At 40.5% G+C, this 14,709-nt stretch overlaps 1 long non-coding RNA gene across 3 annotated transcripts in view; it reads right to left on the reverse strand.

The window, feature by feature from the left end:
- Positions 1-7,417: 7,417 nt before the first annotated feature.
- The window catches only part of LOC131817513 (uncharacterized), a 39,684-nt gene continuing 32,392 nt past the window's right edge, over positions 7,418-14,709 (reverse strand). For 2 of the 3 annotated variants that reach the window (XR_009348535.1, XR_009348537.1), the window contains 2 exons: positions 12,341-12,421; positions 10,522-11,741 (listed from right to left, as the gene is read on the reverse strand). This is a non-coding gene — a long non-coding RNA (uncharacterized LOC131817513). Of the gene's footprint in view, positions 8,442-10,521; positions 11,742-12,340; positions 12,422-14,709 lie in introns of those variants that run through there. The other variant, XR_009348536.1, reaches the window with a different exon arrangement.

Here is a 14,709-nt window from a genome sequence, read left to right on the forward strand (position 1 = left end):
AATCAACGTACAAAACTCAACTGTGTTTCTGTACACTAACAAACTGCCTGAAAAAAATAAATTAAGAAAACAGTCTGATTCACAATAGTATCAAAACAATACAAACGTAGGAACAAATTTAACCAAGGAGGTGCATAAATTATCCTTGATGAAAGAAATAGAAGAAAACACAAAAATAAATGGGATGACATCTCGTGTTCACGGATTGGAAGAATATTGTTAAAATGTCCATACTACCCAAAGTAATGGACAAATTCGATGCAAGCCTATCATGTTGCAGTGGCATTTTTCACAGAAATAGAAAAAAATCCTAAAATTCAGATGGAAGCCCAAAAGCCTTCAAATAAGCAATCTTAAATAATTTTTTAAAAGATTTTATTTCTTTCTTTTTTATTTTTTTTTAAGATTTTATTTATTTATTTGACAGAGAGAAATTACAAGTACACTGAGAGGCAGGCAGAGAGAGAGAGAGAGAGAGAGAGAGAAGGAAGCAGGCTCCCTGCTGAGCAGAGAGCCCAATGCAGGGCTTGATCCCAGGACCCTGAGATCATGACCTGAGCTGAAGGCAGAGGCTTTCATGCACTGAGCCACCCAGGCACCTAGCAATCTTAAGCAAGAAGTATAAAGTTGGAGGCATCACACTTCCTGACTTCAAATTATATTATAAAGCCATAGTAATCAAACAGCATGGTCCTGGAATAAAAACAGACACACAGATCAATGGAACAGAATAGAGAACCCAGAGCTCGCTTTGGCAGCACATATACTAGAATAGAGAACCCAGAAATAAACCCACACATATACAGTCAAACAGTCTTTAACAAGGGAGCCGGGAATTCGTAATATGGAAGGACAGTTTCTTGGATAAATGGTACTGGAAAAACAGGATACCATATTCAAAAGAATTATGGACCCTTATCTTACATCATACACAAAAAATCAACTCAAAATGTATTTAAAAATTAAACATGAGACATAAACCCACAAAACCCCTAGGAGAAAACAGAAAAAAGCTCATTGGTGTTGGTCTTGGCAATGATTTCTTGGATATGACACCTAAAGCACAAACAGCAAAAGCAAAAATAAACAAGTGAGCCTACCTAATTCAAAGTCAAAACGTTCTTCATAGAAAAAAAAAGTCAGAAAAACGAAAAGGCAACCTACAGATTAGGGAAAAAGTATTTGTAAATCATATATACAACAAAGGGTTAATATTTAAAAAATAAGGAACTCCTGTAATTTTTAAGAGCTCAGATCTATAGATATTTAATTTAAAAATGGACAAAGCAGGGCACCTGGGTGACTCAGTGGGTTAAAGTCTCTGCTTTTGGCTCAGGTCATGATCCCAGCGTCCTGGGATCGAGCCCCGCATCAGGCTCTCTGCCCGGTGGGGAGCCTGCTTCCCTTCCTCTCTCTCTTCCCGCTACTCTGCCTATTTGTGATCTCTGTCAAATAAATAAAAATTAAAAGAAATCTTTAATAAAAAAATAAAATATAAAAATGGACAAAGCTCCTGAATAGACATTTTTCTAGGCATGCAAATGACCAACAGGTACATGAAAAAGTCCTCAATAACACTGATCACCAAGGAAATGCAAATCAAAACACAGTGAAATAATACCTCACATCTGTCAGAGTGACCACCATTAAAAGAAAAAACGGAAAAGATAATAAGTGTTGGTGAAGATGTGGAGTAGAGGAAATCATTGTGTACTGTTGGTGGAAATGTAAATTGGTGCAGCCACTATGGAAAACAGGATGCAGGGACATACATTGTGGCACAAACATACAGTAGAATATTATTCATCCTTTAAAAAGAAGGAAATCCTGCCATTTGTGACAACATTGAAAAACGTGAAGGACATTATGGCAGGTGAAATAAGCCAGATAGAGAAAGACAAATATTCTCTTAGCTATATGTAGAATCCAAAATAGTCAAGATCATAGATGCAGTGAGTAAAATGGTAGCTGCCAGGGCCTTGGGGAGGGAGAAACATGGCTCAGGTCATGATCCCAGAGTCCTGGGATCAAGCCCCGCATGGGGCGCTCTGCTCAGCAGGGAGCCTGCTTCCCCATCTCTCTCTCTGTCTGCCTCTCTACCTACTTGTGATCTGTCAAGTAAATAAATAAAATCTTTTTTTAAAAAAAGAAAGTATCTTTCCTCATTCTGTGGGTTGATTTTCAGTCCCTTAATGTTGCCATTGGAAAAATGTTCTTCATTTTAATATATTACAACTTGTGATACTTTTATTTTATGGTTAATATTTCTTGTGTCCTGTTACAAATATCTTTGTCTTAAGGTGCCAGGATGGCTCAGTCGATTGAGCATTTGCTTCTTGAATTCGGCTCAGGCCATGATCTCAGGGGTGTGAGATTGAGCCCCATATCAGCGGGAGTCTGCTTGAGATTCTCTCTCTCCCTTTCCTTCTAACCCTCCCCCACTTGCACACGCTCTCTCTCTCAAAAATAAATAAATATTTTAAAAATGTCTATCTTTGTCTCCTCTAAAGTCAAGAAGGTATTCTCTTCTGCTCCCTCTAAAAACTTTATTTAATATTTACAGAGTCTCTAACTATCTGGAATTGACTTGGAGCAGCATCACTGCATTGCTGTAGCATAATTGTCATAAATCAGGTCACCATATATGCAAGGATTTATTACCAGACTCTATTCTATTCCACTGGTCAATTTCTCTTCCCTTGCATCAGTATCTCACTATCTTAAACACTGTACCAGTATAATGGATTTCTATACACGGCAGCAAAAGTACTCCAGTTTTATTATTCTTCTGTAAGATTGCCTTGGTTATTTTGGGACCTTCACATTTTCATATGAGTTTTTTTTTTTAAGATTTTATTTATTTATTTGACAGACAGAGATCACAAGTCGGCAGAGAGGCAGGCAGAGAGAGGAGGAAGCAGGCTCCCTGCTGAGCAGAGAGCCCGATGTGGGGCTCGACCTCAGGTCCCTGGGATCATGACCTGAGTGAAGGCAGAGGCTTTAACCCACTGAACCATCCAGGCGCCCTTTCATATGAGTTTTAGAATCATCTTGTCAATTTCCACAAAATGTTCTGTGATTTTTTTTAAAAGATTTTATTTATTTATTTGACAGACAGAGATCACAAATAGGCAGAGAGGCAGGCAGAGAGAGAGAGAGGGAAACAGACTCCCTGCTGAGCAGAGAGCCTGATGCGGGGCTCAATCCCAGGACCCTGGGATCATGACCTGAGCCGAAGGCAGAGGCTTTAACCCACTGAGCCACCCAGGTGCCCCTGTTCTGTGATTTTTAATCAGTATTGCATTACATACATTTGGGGGAAATTTTTACATATTTACAATATTGAGCCTTCTAGTCCATGAATGTTATATTCTTCCTTATTTAGGTCTTCCTTAATTTCTTAGAGAAATTTTGTGTTTTTCAGTGTTATGGTATTGTTTATTTTGTTAAAATCATTCTGAGGTATGTGTTGTATTTTGATGTACATGGTATGATTCATTTTTAATTTATTGCAGATAAACAGAAATACAATTGGCTTTTATTTATTGACCTATACATATCAACATTGATAAATTCACTAACTCTGAATTTATAAAGATTGTGTATCTAGAAAACCCAAAGCAAGTATGTGATTTGCAAGTAATAACAATTTTGGGGCACCTGGGTGGCTCAGTCAGTTAAGCATCCGATTTTTTGTTTTGGCTCAGGTCATGATCTCAGGTAGTGAGACTAAGCCCTGCATAGGATCTGTGTTTGGCATGGAGTCTGCTTGAGATTCTCTCTGCCCCCTCCATGTGTCCTTCTCCCTACTCTAAAAATAGATAAATAAATACTTTTAAAAATTTAAAAAATAACAATTTTAGTCCTTCCTTTCTAATTCGTATGTCTTTTAGTTCTTTTTCTCCCCTTATTTCAATAGCTAAGACCTCCAGTACAATGTTGAGTAGAGGTTGTTTAACATCAGACATCCTTGTTTTATCCCTAATGTTAGAGGAATGATTTTTAACAGTTTGACATTATGATGTTTGTTGTTGATTTGTTGGCGGGGGGCTGGGTAAGATATCACTCAACAGACTTGGGAAGTTGCCTTCTGGTTTCAGTTTTCTATGAGTTTCATCATAAATGGGTCTTGCATTTTGTCAAATGTTCTTCACTTACTAATTTTTTATGTACCTAGATGAATGTATAATTTGTGGGTTTTTTCTTTATTGGTATGGTAAAATGCCTCCAATGTTAAAAATATATCTCATTCCTTATGGACACTGGGGAGGGTATGTGCTATGGTGAGTGCTGTGAAGTGTGTAAACCTGGTGATTCACAGACTTGTACCCGTGGGGATAATAATACATTATATGTTAATAAAAATTAAAATTAAAAAATATATTTCATTCCTGAAAGAAACTTCATTTGCTCATGATGTAATATCCTTTTATGTATTGCTGGATTTGATTTGCTAATATTTTGTTAAAGATTTTTGCATCTTGCCCCTCCTCCTGCTTACATTCTCTCTCTCTCTCTCTCTCTCTCTCTCTCATAAATAAATAAAGCTTAAAAAAAAAGAATATGGGGGCACTTGAGCGGATCAGTCAGATAAGTGTCTGCCTTCAGCTCAGGTCATAATCTCAGGGTCCTGGGATTGAGCCTTGTCTTTGGGCTCCCTGCTCAGTGGGGAGTCTGCTTCTCCCTCCCCCTGCTCTTGTGCTCTTGCTCTCTCTGTGTCCCTCTCAAATAAATAAATAAAATCTTTTTTTAAAAGAATGTGAAGGTAGAGAGGAGGAGGAGAACTAAGAACAACCCCTGGTGTATTACAGAGTTAAGAGATCTAGGTTGAAAGAAGTGGGCAGCAAAGAATGTGGGACAGAAAAGAATGGGGTTGTTCAGAAACTAAGAGAATGAAGTACATCAATAGTAAAATAGAGGGGTGGAATGGGTAAAGGGAGTCAAAAGGTATAAACTTCAAAAGTTATAAAATCAATAAGCCCTGGGGTTGTAATATACAGCATTGTGACTATAGTTAACAATATCATATCATATATTTGGTAAGATCAAAACATATATTTGAAATTGACTAAGATAGATCCTAAAAGTTCTTTTTAAAAAGATTTTATTTATTTATCTGCCAGAGAGAGAAAGAGAGAGCACACGCGGGGGAGCAGCAGGCAGAGGGAGAAGCAGGCTCCCCACTGAGCAGGGAACACAATGTGGGACATGATCCCAGGTCCCTGGGATCATGACCTGAGCTGAAGGCAGACGTTTAACTGACTGAGCTACCCAGGCATCTCAGATCTTAAAAGTTCTCATTGCAAGAAAAAAAAATGTGTAGCTATGTTTGGTAATGAATGTTAACTAAATTTATTTTGCTTAATCATTTCACAATCTATGCAAATATCAAATCATTATGTCATCATCATTATACACCTAAAACTAATACAATGCTATATGTCAATTATATCCCATTAAAAAAAAAAAAAAAAAAGACTTGCCAGGAGCACCTGGCTGGCTCTGTCAGTGGAGCATGTGACTTTTGATCTCAGTGTTGTGAGTCTGAGCCCCACATTCAGTGTAGGGATTACTTAAAGATAAAATCTTTAAAAAAATTTTTAAAAAGACTTGCCAAATCTTCTCTAGCTTTAGAACCCAATCAATACTGCCTATTTCATAAAAAATGGGTCAGAGGGGCGCCTGGGTGGCTCAGTGGGTTAAGGCCTCTGCCTTCGGCTCAGGTCATGATCCCAGGGTCCTGGGATCAAGCCCCGCCTCGGGCTCTCTGCTCAGCGGGGAGCCTGCTTCCTCCTGTCTCTCTGCCTGCCTCTCTGCCTACTTGTGATCCCCTCTGTCAAATAAATAAATAAAATCTTAAAAAAAAATGGATCAGAGCAGCACATTCAACTGGTGTGTATGTTTAAAATGTACAGAAACCAAAACCAAATAAATACTGCGCTTTTTGTGTGTGTGAGAGAAAGAATGAGGGAGAGAGAGTGAACTGGGTTGGGGGTAGGCAGGCAGAGGGAGAGAGGGAAACCCAAGCAGACTCCACATCCAGTGCAGAGCCTGTGGTGGGACGGGATCCCATGACCCCAAGATCATAGCCCAAAACAAAATCAAGAGTCAGAGACACTCAACTGACTGAGCCACTCAGAGGCCACTAACACTGTGCTTCTAAGTAGAGGGAGTTGCTAAATGCAGCAATGACTGTCATTTGGGTGACGTAGCTGAGACATCTGTACTACTGGCATCTGTTATGAATTTACCCGCCATCCTCTAACGCACAGAAATTAGGAATCCTGATTGATTTAATGGTTAACTATAGTCAGTATCCAAACTCCACCCACTTCAACACAAGCTAAACAAGTGAAGTCCGCAGAGAGGTAGGTGATAGGAGTCACCGCATTTGCCTCTTTGACAAAGTCACTCTCCTCGCAATGCCATATATACGTGTCAATTGCAAATTGCTATTGCAACAGTCAGATTAATTTGCAAGGGCTTTCCAAGGACACTTATAGTAACAGTACTCACTCATAATATTAAGGAGGAAAGGCAGGGATTCTGCTGTTGTCAAGTATGCATCAAGAAATGGAATAAATGACCACAATTTCTTTTTTAAAAAGATTTTATTTATTTATTTGAAAGAGAGAATGCGAGAGTGAGAGAGAGGGAGCATGAGCAGGGAGGAGGGGCAGAGACTTCACCCTGAGCAAGGAGCCCAACATGGGACTTGATCCTAGGACCCTGGGATTGTGACCTGAGCCAAAGGCAGATGCTTAACCAACTGTCCCACCCAGGTGTCCCTCTCCACACATTTTTAAAGATAATGAGAATCCAATAAACAACTTCTCAATATTTGAAAACTTAGTTCAATGACCAATTTTCTTGAAAAATAAAACCTATAAAAATTGATACAAGAAGAATTAGAAAGTCTGAATTCTCCTAGCACTATTAAAGAAATTGGACCACTATTTTAAATTTTTTCCACAAGGAAACTCCATGCCTGATCGCTTCACCAGGGAATTCTAGACATTTAATAAAGAAATAATATTAGTCTTACATAAATTCTTCCAGAGAACAGAAAGAAGGAAACACTGCAACTCATTTTAAAAATCCAGCAATTTTGATACCAAACCTGATAAGGACATTTCAAAATGCATCTCATAAACATAGATGCAAAACTCCTTATCAAAATACCAATAAATCAAGAAAAAATAAAAAATATATCACAACCGGGGTGCTTGGGTGGCTCAATGGGTTAAAGCCTCTGCTTTCTGCTCAGGTCATGATCCTAGGATCCTGGGATCAAGCCCCGCATCAGATTCTCTGCTCAGCGGGGAGCCTGCTTCCCCCTCTCTCTCTGCCTACCTCTCTGCCTACTTGTGATCTCTGTCTGTCAAATAAATAAATAAAATCTTTTTAAAAAAATATATCACAACCAAATGGGGTTTATTCAAGAAATGCAAAATTCTTAGCAAAGTGAGAACCGAAGAAAATCTCTTTATTCTTACAATAACATCGAAAATTTCTACAGCCAATCACAATGATGAGTTATTATAATTAATGATGAAAATGGAAAGCTTTCCCCCCTAACATCAGAATTAACTAAATATGCCCATTCTCACCATGTTGTTAGAGGTTCTACCAATGAATTTAAGGCAAGGCAAATGAATAAAAGGCATATAGATTAGATGAAAATGAATAAACTTGTTATATCTGCAGATGACAGCATGGTGCACATAGAAAATAAAATGGAATATAAAGCAATATCCTGAGCACCTGGGTGGTTCAGTGGGTTAAGCCTCTGCCTTCAGCTCAGGTCAAGATCTCAGGGTCCTGGGATCGGGTCCCACATCGGGCTCTCTGCTCGGCGGGGAGTCTGCTTCCTCCTCCTTTCACTCTCTGGCCTGCTTCTCTGCCTACTTGTGATCTCTCTCTCTATCAAATAAATAAATAAAATCTTTTTTAAAAATTAAGCAATATACTATAATTTAGCAATGTTGCTGGACTCAAATTCAAAATACAATGCTGACTTTATTTCTATGTACTTTCTAAATACTACCAACAAAGAAACTTTACTTTTTTTTTAAACAAAGAAACTTTAAAAGTGATGTCATTTAAGGGCACTTGACTGGCTCAGTCAGTTAACAGGCTGCCTTCGGCTCAGGTCATGATCTCAGGGTCCTGGGATTGGGCTCCCTGCTCAGTGGTGAGTATGCTTCTCCCCCTCACTCTGTGATCTCTCTCGCTCTCACTCTTTCTCAAATAAATTAATAAAATATTTTTTTTAAAAAGACTCCTATTTGCCTGGCAATTGTAACTGCCTCAGAAAGGGAAAAAAGCAAATGTGTAAAGATATAAGCAAATTTGCCTTCTTGTGTCCTTTGATCTCCCAAGCAAGAACCCAGGAGGAACATCGTTGTTTCAGGTTGGAGTCAATCAGAGAAGTAGAACCACTGGAAGGGGAATGGAATAGGAGGGGAATGGAATAGGAGGTTTTCTTAAAATAAGGATTAGACCTCTCACCGTTGTGGGAGTCTACGGGATGCCACACAGGTCCAGGGGTGGGCCTGAGGTCGCTGTAGGTTGACAGGCCACACAGGCCGTAAAAGCTGGGTGTGAAATAGGAAAGGGCGAGGACAAATTGGGACCCAAGTCGGTGCCTCATGACCTCCACCTCCTACAATGTGGGCGACATGCAGAAGCGGGCACCGAGTCCTGGGCTGCACACACACCTGGCACAGTGCTGGGAGGAGCTGAGCAAGGTCCTGGCAGGAGCTGGGGCCCCGTGCCTGCCGCTGAGTCAGCAGATGACTGACTCAGCAGCACCTGGGCCCACACTGCCCTTCAGAGCATATGGCTACTGCTTCTCTTCCAGCTTCCACATATGGCACAAACATCGCCTCCGCCAAGCCCATCCTGAAACCATTAGGGAAAGGGAGTTCTTGGAACTGGTAGAGTAGAAAACCACCATCATCTTTCTTTCAGAAGATAAATAGGGCCATGTCATTCCTCTGTTCAAAAATACCTAGTGGCTCCCTAAAAAAAGTCAAAATAGTTACACTACCTACAATACTTCATATAAGCTGGCACTTTAAACTCTTCCTGTGGCTCATTATCCAGTCTCCCCACAGCCCCTCTGGTCACCTTCCTAATCCCTAAACGCACCAATAACTGTCCTTGCTCCATCTTTCCCCTACCTATCCGCTCTACCCTCTATGTTCTTGCCAAAGGCTGTATGCATCACGTCCTCCCTCCAGTCCTTCAAGTCTCTGCTCAAATATCACACTCTCAGGAAGGATCTCCTGACCAGATTATTGAAAACTGAACCACCTACAGGGGGTGCCAGGGTGGCTCAGTCAGTTGGGCGCCCAACTCTTGGTTTCTGCTCAGGTTATGATCTCAAGGTCATGAGATCAAGCCCCACGTTGGGCTCCACGTTCAGGGGAAGTCTGCTTAAGATTCTCTCTGATGAATCTTAATCTTAATCTTAGGGGCGCCTGGGTGGCTCAGTGGGTTAAGCCTCTGCTTTCAGCTCAGGTCATGATCTCAGGGTCCTGGGATTGAGCCCTGCATCGGGGGTCTCTGCTCAGCGGGGAGCCTGCTTCCCCCCCCCCCTCTGCCTGCCTCTCTGCTTACTTGTGATCTTTTTCTCTCTGTCAAATAAATAAATAAAATCTTTTAGAAAAAGAAAAGATTCTGTTTACCTCTCCCTCCCCCTCTACCCAACCCCACTCATGAGCACGTACACACTCTCTCTCCGAATAAATAAATAAATAAAATCTTAAAAAACAAAAAACAAAAAACCCCCACTAAACCTGAATCACCCAGGGCATTCTTTGTCCCCCTCCTACTCATTAGTTTTCAATAGAGCACTTAGCAGCAGCTGAAATACTATGGTATCCATTTAATATTTTCTGCCACTCGCAGTAGAATATAAACTTCATAAGGACCACTATTTCTTCCTATCAGATGTATAACTATATGTTCATATCTGAAACATTGCCTATAACAGTGCCAGACATATAGTAAAGGAGCATTGAATATTCTCATTAAAATGAATGAATAAAGGAATGAACAGAGTAGAAGTGTAGATCTATCTCCTCTATCAGATCTTTAAATGAAGCTAACTTGTTACTAAGTTCTCAGGCATATTCTCTCCACTCTCAAACTGCTCCTCCTTTTATTTCAACCCTACCTAAGTCCCTAGTACCGATATATGTTGTTGGCACCCAAATGTGTATCCACAAATCAAGCCTTCCCTCTGTCCCTGGCTCATGTATACGTGTGTGATACCTCACCAGACACATCCGTGAAGCGGATGCCTTAGAGACACAACACACGCCACGTGCTAAAAAGAATGTGCGGTATTTCGACACCCCAAGGACCCTTCCCAATTTCTCAGGATCGAGACACACCACCACAATCCCTCCAGGTGCCCATGTCTCCGGAGAACGGTGAGCCACTGTCCACAGCAGCCTTAAATAACCATTGGTAAGATGATCGCTAAGCTCAGTGCTTCCTTCTTTCTTCCCCCCCCCCAAAGATTTTATTTATTTATTTATTTATTTGACAGACAAAGATCACAAGTAGGCAGAGAGGCAAGCAGAGAGGGGGTGGACGTGGACGCAGTTTCCCCAGTGAGCAGAGAGCCCGATGTAGGGCTCAATCTCAGGACTGAGATTGAGCCGAAGGCAGAGGCTCAACCCACTGAGCCACCCAGGCGCCCCTGCTTCCTTCTTTCTGAGGAAGTTTTTCTCAAGTCCATGTGCTGCTCCCCCTCATGTTCATTTTCATCATCTTTATCAGAAGAATCGTCCTCTCTCACCTGGTGGACCTCAACAGTCTCCCGTATCTGCCTCCCAAAGCCACTGTTGCTCAACTCAATAAACCATGCTCAGAATGGGTATGCAAATTAGACGTTTTCTTTTAATGCCTCCTTTCTCCTAGACAAAAATCCTTAAATTGTCTGAAACGACTGTTGAGAGTCATGATACAAATTCTTCACCTAATCTGTAAGACCTAGCTAATTGTCATCCGTACTTCGATCATGCCGAAGTCCCTTGCTCTTGGCATACGAGGTACATGGGGTTTCCTTCAGTTCTTTGTATGTTTTCTGTTCCTTCCTGCAAATGGTGTCCAGACACGCTTTTCTGTTTACCTAAAACACCCACTAAGGCTGGCAAACTTCCTCCAAAATGCTCAGGGAGCAGCCTAAGCAAAGGGAAGCTTTCCACAGTCCTAAAACATGCTGTCCTGAGTTACTCAGTGCACCAATCCGCGCGACTGCAATTCTATCATTATTTGTCTGACGTCTGGATTCCCCACCGACTTCATTGGAGCAAATACCCTTGCTGTTCACCACTGTGTCTAACACAGGTCAGTGGTGCCGAGAATACACTTCACATACTTGACAGTAGGAGATCCATGGGTGAATGAATGTTCTAGAAGACTGTCAGTAGTTGGCTGAATTCTACAACTTCCTCAAGCAGGAACAGCAGAAGCTGGAGATATGAGGGTCCCCTTTTAAGAGCAAAAAGGGACTGAGGGTTGGAAAACAAGATGCTAGAAGCACACTGGTGTTCACAAGCCACAATGGGTGGTTTTCAAAAAGATAAGCATGCATTTCAAAACCAGAAGAGAGAGAATGAAATATAGAAAAACTGCTCACAAGTCTTAGCATAGTTTTCATGGCTCTGGTCTCTGGGGATATTTGGGAGGATTGTCTAGTGCTGAGAATGTGTTGCTGTTGGTGCCTGTGAAGGAAAAATATCATGTACCCACTGGCCCATATCATGAATCCCAAGCAAGTAACATCAACAGAGGTGAAAATAATTAAATGTGTTGATTCTGTAATTGCATTAATCAACCAATTAGGGCAATACCCCAGATTTTATTTCACACTGATATTTCTGCTAGTCTTTGATCCAGTTTCTTTCATGGGAGCAATGATATTTATCAGCCAATGAAACATCCAACTTGGGACATATGGTGAATTAATGTGCTTTGGGGATTTGAATTTGAGTTCTGCCCATCTATATATAGTTTGTAGGGTCAATACTTGAGGCCCGAAACCACCCAAAAGACAGGTGATGCTAAGAGAATTTCCCTAGGCAACTCTGAAAATAAAAGATAAGTTTATGTATGACATCATATAGGAAATATTTCAACCCAAAGGTTACCATTGTCAAAGGGATTCCTCCACAAAGAAGGATCAAAGTATTGGCTAAAGCAAGATGGTTGATTATTTGCATTAATGGTCTCAATCTAGGTCTCCTAAAAAGAGAGCAGACATGACAACAGAGTAAAGCATTACCCACAATCCTTATTCCAGTTTGAGCAAGGATGACCATACCTATTGTCAAGTTAGCAAAAATCATTGCTTCGGAGACTGAAGGTCATGACTGAGGTATGATTTTGCTCGGGTCCGTAGCACCTGGCGAGAAACAGAAAGAACACATGAGTGTCTTCAAGTCAAGTGAACTACAGTTCTCACCATAATTTCTTTAAAAACTCCTTTCTGGGAAACCTATCCTCTTGTCATGCACAAAAATCCTAAGCCTGAAGTTTTCTTTTCTCCTCATCACCTACTATATCTCTTGTGGTACTTAAAACAACTGAAATGATCTTATTGGATAACCTTATTTCTATCAAAGGAAGACCATTTCCTCCAAAAGAACTATGAAAGCCACGAAAGCAGGGGTCTTGTCTCCATGTTTTCAGTCCATATCCAGGGTCTAGAACACTCTGTTACTAGTAGGCAGTCAATTAATATCTATTACATGAATAAACAAATATGAATAGAGTCATTATTTTCACGCCAAAAGTCATTTCAATATGTTCTTTACATTGACAGGTTTCTTAACACAGAATGCATATCCTCCACTTAATTGTTAAAAATAGTGCATTAAGGGGCGCCTGGGTGACTCAGTCAGTTAAGTATCTGTCTTCAGCTGAGGTCATGATCACAGGGTCCTAGGACTGAGCCCCCATCAGGCTCCCTGCTCTGTGAGGAGTCTGCTTCCCCCTCTCCCTCTGCCTGCTGCTACCCCTGCTTGTGCGTTCTCTCTCTCTCTCTCTCTCTCTGTCAAACAAATAAATAAAATCTGTTAAAAATAATGCTTTAAGCTCACTAATTGTGTTACTTGAAACTGCATGTTCTTGCTTGATTTGAGCATTTGCTTGGTTTTGTTTATGTAAAAGCCTAATCTATCTGAGAGATAGGTATTCAAGTAGCTTATGTTGCACTGGATCCTATCAAATACCCGCTGTCAAATGTTATGTTTCTATAAACCAATGTAATTTTTTGTCAGGGAGAGAGAGCACGCACAGGCAGGGGAGCAACAGGCGAAGTAGAAACAGGCTTCCCACTGAGCAAGGAGCCCAATGTGGGACTTGATCCCAGGACCCTGGGATCATGACTTGAGGTGAAGGCAGACACTTAACCTGAGCCACCAGGTGTCCCCCTATGTAATTTTTTAATACAACTCTGAATCAAGGATCTAAACTGGATGAGCAGTATATCTTAACAATAATACAACATTAAGGAAGATATATTCCGAGACTACCCACGATTAATATGACAATGAATATTAGAAACAATCTCATTTCAAGGGGGGAAAATGACTAACGTGAACTCATGCACACAATTCATTATTTTTCTGACTTGGTCAACAAAATGGCAGGAAAAAGTTATTTCTCTTTGAAAATTAGATCATTTTTATGTGTAACATTTGAAGAACATGCTGAAATATTTTAGAAGTAATAAGATAGTAATTTGCTCAAATGTTACACAAGTATGCAAAAATTTTAAATATAGGGGCACCTGAGTAGCTCAGTCATTAAGCCCCTGCCTTCAGCTCAGGTCATGATCCCAGGACCCTGGGATCGAGCCCCTCATCAGGCTCCCTGCTCAGCAGGAAGCCTGCTTCTCCCTCTCCCACTCCCCCTGCTTGTGTTTCCTCTCTCACTGTTGTCTCTCTCTGTCAAGTAAATAAATAAAATCTTTTTTAAAATTTAAGATATTTATGAATAAACACTTTTCAAATCTTGGAACCAAACTAGATCAGTAATGTGCTGGAAATATAAAAGTAAAAAAAAAAATAAATAAATAGCATTTAAAAAATCTTGAATGAGTGGAATTCATCGCATGTTCCTGGATGGGAAGATATAATGCCTCAAGATTTGAAACTTCCTCAAAGGTATAGATTCAACTCTTGAAACTTCTTCAAATGTGTAGAGTCAGTTCAATGTCAGTCAAAATAGCAAGACAGCTTTGGGGAGAATTGGGAAATTAATCTCGAAATTTAGCTATAATTGTACAAGAAAATCCAAGTCATTTTCCCCAATACTTTATTACCAAAATTTTCAAACATACAGAAACTGATTCATTTTTTAAAAATAATAATAACAATGGATTGCTTACCTGATTTCCTAGAACTTATTAAAGCAATTAAAGTGTGGGTACAATTGAAAACCAGTCAAGGGGCACCTGGGTGGCTCAGTGGTTTGGGCTGCTGCCTTCGGCTTGGGTCATGATCTCAGGGTCCTGGGATCGAGCCCCGCATCAGGCTCCCTGCTCCACAGGAAGCCTGCTTCCCTCTCTCTCTCTCTCTGCCTGCCTCTCTGCCTGCTTGTGATCTCTGTCTGTCAAATAAATAAATAAAATCTTTAAAAAAAAAGAAAACCAGTCAAATATATCAATGGGTCAGGATGAAGTGTCCA

The sequence above is a fragment of the Mustela lutreola genome, chromosome 16 (assembly GCF_030435805.1).
Source record: "Mustela lutreola isolate mMusLut2 chromosome 16, mMusLut2.pri, whole genome shotgun sequence".
Classification (NCBI taxonomy): Eukaryota; Metazoa; Chordata; class Mammalia; order Carnivora; family Mustelidae; genus Mustela; species Mustela lutreola.